Source organism: Lygodium microphyllum, chromosome 18, assembly GCF_053477565.2.
Source record: "Lygodium microphyllum isolate KBCC chromosome 18, Lygodium_microphyllum_v1.1.10, whole genome shotgun sequence".
In the NCBI taxonomy this organism is placed as follows: domain Eukaryota; kingdom Viridiplantae; phylum Streptophyta; class Polypodiopsida; order Schizaeales; family Lygodiaceae; genus Lygodium; species Lygodium microphyllum.
This window is the reverse complement of record NC_141152.1, coordinates 122,600,646-122,608,560: the sequence shown is the minus strand read 5'-3', so window position 1 is coordinate 122,608,560 and position 7,915 is coordinate 122,600,646.

Below are 7,915 nucleotides of genomic sequence, written 5' to 3'. Positions count from 1 at the left end.
AGAAGCCGATGAAAGCTCTTTAAGATATTTGAGCTAACAAGTATAAATTTGCCAAGAGCTAATTGGTCCTATAGTATGTTGCCCATCATGAGCTATTCTCACTAAAGTTAGAATCCAAGTGGGATGGCCCTTATAAGATTGTTCGCATAGGAGACAATGGCTCTATAGTCCTTTTTAGCTAATTTGCAAGGGGTAGAGTTCAAGGCTAAAGTAAACTTAAATAAGCTAAAGTCTTATTATGTATAGGTGCTGATGTCAGACTTGGTGCCTTTACAAGTTTTCTGGGAGAGAGCCACCTCAAAGTTGTAGAGGATACCAAGACTATTAGATGGGAAAATTTATTCATTATCTTGAGCATCCATATTTAGAGTGGTGTTACCACCAAGACAAAGTTGTTTGATGGAATATGTGTTATCACATTTTGAGTGGCAAGACAAATCTTTCACAGGGGACATTTGGGTGTATTGCCACCATTGCCATTGAGTTTTTTCTTGCACTCCGAGTGAGTATAGCATGAGGAAGGAGGGATTTTATTTGTTTTACATCCCCTCTCTATGTTAGACTTTGATTATCATAAGTATGAGTAGGTTGATTCTTATGGTGGGTTACATCAATGAAACCTTAGTTTATACATTATATTTTGATGGAGCTTCTTGAGGACTTGCTAACCATGTGAGTGTAGGGTTGTTATTAAAGATTCCCATCATCGAGTGATTTTGAAAATGGGAGTCTATTTAGGCACTGCTTTTACTAGTAATATGGATAAATACAAGGTCTTTCTTATGGAGCTAAATCTAGCAAGACATATCAATATTCACCAGTTATAGGTGAAAGGCAACTCACAGTTTTCGGTGATTAACTAGTTGAATGGGACCTCTAGTGTAAGGGATCCCATTTGACCGCCCGATGTACCATCATGCAACCTTGGACATACTTAAGATCCTTGAGGTAGTGACTTGCAAGTTGATTCCCATCAATGGTATCACTTTGTAGACTCCTTGGCTAATGATACTTTTGTTGAAGGTATCTTTCTCAATGATGGTCTAAAGGGGCTTTTACAAGTGTTTGCTACTATCAGCCTAGGGCTATTATGGGGACTAATTTTGCTAACATGTCCTGCTTTGGCCACCAATAGTTAGCGTGGGTCTATGAGCCAAGTTGTGATCAAGAATCTTTATATTCCTTCATGGATGCATTAGATAGTTCAAGTGCATATTCATCAGATAGCCTTTGGCATTTATATCAAGGGGTTAGCCACCAATTTGATGCATTTAGTGTAGGGCCTGAGCGATCCATCCCTTGGTTAAGTTATGGGCATCAATAGACTTTATATGGGGACCAAGGGTTTGCTTTTAGCAGTAGGTTGCTGAATGATGTGATTTCATTCTTTTGAGGATTCTTGTGTGTGAGATATTCATTATTTGTCATGAAGAACATGAAGAATGGTTCTTAATTCTTCATCCTCTACACACTCATGTGAATTTCATGTATTGATTTGAAGAAATGGAAACGGTAATTTTCTAGTCTGTCTCTCCTCCCTTAAAACAATCTTTCTCTCTGCTCCCTTTTCTCTTACATAATGGCTAATCTTGTGAGAGAAGAGGAATGGACAAAAGAGAGGGAGATGTGAGAGCTACATGAAAAAAATGGTTTGTGGAATATTGCTCATCTCCGTGAAGGTCTCCTCGAGTGCGTTGGTAGTCATGGTAAGCATTAGCAGCCTTGGGAAGAACCACTTGATATCTCGTTCATGTCATGACATGTAGGCAATCAATAGATAAGTGATTTAGTTTTAATAGTAAATAAAATCCAATTGAAAACCTATTTTAAATATTTATAAGGAAGATAAAAAGATAATTATCATCACTTAACAGTGGATGTTTTGGATTTTTTTACTTTTTGTGAATAAAATAGTCAAAAATTAAGAAAAATAGAAAAAATAAAAAATAAAAGAAAATACCAATAAATAGAGAAACACTAAGAATGATCTAAGACTCTTGAAAATGAAAAAATATTATAATTTTTTATATTTTTAGAAAATTAAGGTTTTAAAGTGCGAAACATGCATGTAATGGTAGTACAGGGTTGGCTTTGATGACATGTATAGGGATCTAAATAAAGAAACATGTTAAATTTTGATGAAAAATATTGAAAATGTTGCTATCTTATTTTTATGTTATATTTATGACAAGTATATGTGAAATATGTATCCAAGAGTAGCACAAGTGAGGCTTACTCGATGCTTTTGGGGTGTGTATAACATTGATGCAATAGGAGAATTTTGTTTTTAAGGAATAAATACTTCTTTTCTATTATTTGGCGTCCGCTAGGTGCTTTTTCATTGCTTTGATAGTAGTTGAAAGTCATGAGATGATACAAAGGCTTGTTTGTTGCACCCATTTCTTGTTTTCTCACATTAAAAATGCATGTGCGCTCTCACGAACACTATGCATTGAAGCATTTTTATGCATATACTATTGCATAGTAATTGACTCCTATATTGACAGAGTAGATGAGGAGATCCAAGACAATTAGTATAAAGGATTCAAAGGGATTTTCAACGAGGATAAATAGAGAGTAAGTGTTATGTTTGTGCTAAAAGATGAGGATGAGCAAGTCAAATCCCTAATAACTAGATAGATCCCTCATATCTAGAGGCCGTGGCAATCAACCAAGTAGGTGCCTTTATGATGTTTGTGTGGTGTACTAGACACCCCATGTTGGGCACTCTTGCTTAGTGTTTGGGGTAGGCAGTTAGGAGATTGGACTACAATGCAATGTGTCAAGGTTTAGAGAGAGAGAGTTCCTAGCCTATTGCTAGTAGCTCATGGTCGCATGGCCATGGGGGTTGGTCTGGTTGAGGTCCATCAGTGAGCTTAAGTGGCGAGAGCTACTGTTGGTCCCATTTTAGGTCCCAACAACTTGTGATGTCTTGATTTACTTAGCTATCTGTAGTGGTAGGTGGGATTCCTATAGGTACACTAGATGTACATGGATCTCCTACTTATGCTAAGGAGCAGGCTCCTAAAGGTGGGATAGCATGTATACTAGACCTACCCTACTAGGCTACATGTACTTGGTGGAGACGTCCATTGGTACCATATATATGACTAATGAGGGAAAGAGACTTATAGCACACATAAGTTGTGCTACCAGGTCTTTTTCGGCATAATGTATTGGATAAATGAAAAAATTCTCCAAAGGCTAGCAATGACTATGTGATAGTGTCCTTACATGATGAGTTCATAGTACCTTCTAGAGAGGATGAGGAGGCCACTATCCAAGAGAAGAGACTATTATTGCATCCCTCAAGGATACTACCCTAGAGCATGAGGTGGCCACTACCAAAGAGATACATGATCATTTCTCTACAAGATGGATAATAGAGTAGATGTAGGCCCACATGTCCCTAAAGCTTTTGGATACACTCAAGGCAATAAAGAATGGCACATGGAAGTCCCAATGGTTAGAGAAGGAGGATTGGAGGAAGCTTAGAGAGGGGGACTTCTTTCTCTCCACAGTGATGGTGACAACAGTTAGCTCATCCAAGGATACATAATGATGATTCCAAAGTCAGAGTGGGTGAGGCTACTTTATTAGTATTTCTACATATGTTAAAGGGAAACCAAAGATGGAGCTAAATAGAGGGTAAGAATGCTTTTATGTACAAGATGATTTGGAAAATTTGAGTTTGTTTTAGAGGCCAAAACCATTTCAGTACATTGCAAAAGGGATGTGGGAGTACTTGATGCTACCTTATGATCTAGGAGTGGCCATCGGTTTGGCTGCATGCTTATGTGGGCGATAGGACTTTAGGTTTTTTTATCTTGGAGGTAACAATACGTTTATATACATGATACTTTGGGAGATAGGAATGTGGGTTTATGATCTAGGAGGATGCCATGATGCTCGTGACCTATAGGAGATTACTATCTGGATTTTCAATCTAGGGGGTGGAAGATGGTTTGTGTGCATGGTTGATTGGGAGATTCTTATTTTTCCTTTTTACTGAAGTAGCTAGTAGATGGATTATGCTAATTATTAAGATATTTTGCATACCAAAGGATGTGTAGGTATAGAGGGGTGGATGTCGTAAGCTTTTGAAGGCATGACATGAAAACTCAATTTGGTTTATCAAGCTCTAAATTGGCTAGGCCCTCAAATGGGGCCAACATAATGTGAATAAGATGGGAATTGAAGGTCTAACAAGGCCCCCTTACATTTTTAAGGCCCTAAGCCAACACAATGCGGGGGAGGGTGGAGGGAATCCCTGCATTATATCGGCTTAGGGTTAGCACAATGTGAGAAAGGTTCCCTGAATGATCTCAAGAGAGCATCTTTACACTATGTGCCCTTGGGGGGGGTCTTGAAATGATCACAATGGATCCCCCTCACCTTATCGTGGCCCATGGCTAACACAAAAGGGGGGCAAGGGGGGTCCATGATGTTCAAAGCCCCCCCCCCCCCCCCCCCCCCCATTGTCCACCGTCCAACCCTTCCCATGACCCCCCTTTGCATTATGTTGGGTCGGCTTAGACTACAACAAAGAGATAATTTGTTGCTTACTACACCTTGATGTTATTTTGCATTTATCGCTTTCTCAATTAGGAAGGGTGAGTATACGATTGGTTTCAAGTAGAGCATGAGAATGGTTATGTGAGAGGTAACCAAACAAGGTATATAGTTGAGGATCTTGAAATAATAAGAGTTCATTCTAAGTCTCACATGGTGCATGCATGAAAACATTTTAATTCCAATGGTAGGACCAAGGATACCTCAAGCATTGAGGTCCTCATGTTTCTATCATATACTAAAATAGGAGGCCACATGGCATGCTTACTTTGAAACGTGTACAACTAGGTAGAAATGTTTTTTTTTTGGGTTGAAAATAATATTTTTGTTGCTTATGAGATGTTGGATGTTTTAGAATAAGTTGAAGCACAATGAAAAAAAATCTCAATTTTTAATTCAAAAACTATGTTGGAAATGGAGCTCGTTGAGTAGGAAACTCCTAGCCACACAAAGAATTGAGCCATTGATATTTCTTGAGTGAATATTGAGTCTCTTAAAAGTTGCATGATAGCAAGGTTGTGCTTTGAATTTTTTGACCATAGGGATTTCTTTTTTTCCTTCTTAGTTCAAACAAGCAAAAAGAAAAAAAAAAGAGAAATGATTATGTTTTTAACCTCTATTAGAAGAATTAAAAAACTGATTGCTTAACAAATAGAGTGCAAAGCACCCTATTGAAGCCAAAGGAGAAGCCATCAAGGCCACCAACAACTTGCAAGCTGAGGATAGATTTCAGTATTGTCCCCACCCATTTTTAGATGAGTCGGTCACCCCTACCATTCTATCCATTTTGAGTGGATAAAGAGTATGCTCTAAAAGTCGTGGACAACTATGGTAGCTCCCTAATACTTTTGTATTTTGGCTAAAACATTTATATACAATATCAAATTTAGGTGTTCTATAGCTAGAAACAAAGAGTGTGACAAGAGCTACAGATTTGAGTACTCAGTTGATTCTATATAGTTTTTAGTTCTCTCTTTCACATAGAATAAAACAATTTTGGTTTGGACAACAAACAACAAATTCCATAATACATGTTTGATACATCAGGGATGCTATTTTGATATCCATATGGCATGGATATGCTTTGGGATGCTATTTGGATTTTTTAGAGCTCGATTAGCTCAATTTTCTAGAGATTTATTACTGTCATAACATTTTGGATAGCAAGAACACAACAATGAACTTCATGATTTTCTTATTATACCTACATGGTATTTCGGGCATGCTACATGTCTACAGTGATGTCTAGCATTGATGTATGAGCCTCGATATGGGTATGCCATGCTTTGATACTTAGATTTGAGCTACATTTGATGTAATTGGGCTTTGGTTAGTTGCTTTGAGTTTTTATGCTTACTCACTCAAGTATTAAAGCTTCATTGGACACATATGCTCTCCTGAATGTTTTTATGATGCATTTGGGCTTCTTGGATGCTTTGATGTATATGTCTTGAGATTTGCTTACTCATTTTACATTTCATATTTGCTTAGAGTGAGAGATGCTTCTAATTACTTGGCAAAGCTTGGTTTTTTGAGACAATGGGACTCTTAGTTCATGCATATGCTCTCTTGTATACTATTAGATGCATTTACCTTTGCTTTTGGGCTAATTTGATTTTATATGCTTTGGATATTGGCACCTACCTTTGTCAATAGTTTGTGAGTGATGTATACACTTATGGGATGTATGGCTTACTAGCAATTTGAGTTCATGATAGCCTTTGGTATTGACTGTCTATGCTTAGTTACTGCTAGTTGTATTCTTTGTATGTTGGCTGCTACTTGAATATCCTTGGTAGTGGGAGCTTGCTTTCTTAACTATTTGCCCATAGTTGGATTGACATATACTATTTTCTTTATTTCAAAATTGCTATAATTATAGTTTTCAACATTCTTTTGGAGATCAAACATTATACTTTGGTAGTTTATTGCTTGCAGTAGATGGAAAGCTTTATACTTTTGGTATTCCCTCATGTTTTTTCCTTGTTTTGGTTGAGATTTATAGCTAATTTTTACTCATTTATATCAGCCCATTCTCTTGGATTCTACATTTGAACATTGTCATTAAGGTTGGTTCTTCGAATGATAGTGTTATTTTTTATATTGAAAAGCTTAATGGCACAAATTTCACCTATTGAAAGCTATAGATATGGTAGATATTGGTTCAAAAGAAGCAGTTTAGGCCTTTGAAAACCAAGAGTGTAAAGCCTAAAGGCATTGATCATGATAGTTGGGATGAGTTGGATGAGCTATATAAATCCACTATTATATTATCATTGTTAAAACAAGTTTATTTCAATGTTGTGGCACCTGAGGATGATGCTTAGTAGATATGGAAAAAAATACAATCTTTATGACAATCAAAGTTTTGCTTCAAAGATGTATTGGTTGAAATAGCTTGTGGATTGCTAGTGCTACAATTTTGTGTGCTATGTATCCAACTATGGTTTGTTGAGGGAATTCTTCTCTTAATGTCCGGTATTCATGATTGATTCACATGGTTTGTGCTTTCGTTGTTTGGCTTTATTGCAATGAGTTTTGGGCTACATTCTTTGTAGCATAGGATGCTTACACTATGCACAAGAATAGTACATGGCTCTCTATGCATTCGTTATGATTATTCCTGTAAGTGTTATTTTCATGTTTAGGTAATGTGCTTTGTTGTATTGGTTATTTTGCATGATTGCTAAGATCCATCTTTCTTGGTTATGGGGATACAAGTGAGATGGGCTATCACCTATGGGATCTATAGGGTAGGAAGGCCGTCCATAGCCATAATGTTATTTTCCATGACGACAATATGCATAAGTAAGGTAGTTAAGATACACAGGGTGACATTTTTGGAGTAGCCTCCTGTTACCATACAAACAACTAGATAGCTTGTAGCTAATATTCCGGTGGCCCATAATCATGATATTGGACAAGATATATAGGCCCCACATATCCTGCTTTGAGACAATCTACTACAGATAGATGTTAGCCAAATCGGTTTGAGCTCTCCATGGACTATGTTATGATGACAAATTTTGGTGAGTCCCCTACTTCTGAGGAGACCACGCGTAGAGGTGATAATCACTCTTGGGAGAGAGTCATGTAGTCAGAGTATGACTCACTGCAAAAAAAGCATACATGGAATTAGGTTCCTTGGCCCAATGGGAAACATGCATTACCATGTAAGTCAATATACAAGTTGAAGAGTACCCATGGATGCCCCAAGCCAGCATATAAGGTCAAATTGGTTGCTAAGGGTTCTAAGTAGGAGCATGGTGTTGACTTTAATGAGGTCTTTTCTTTTGTAGTCAAAATGACTACCCTATGCTTAATATTTACCTTGGTTGCTCAG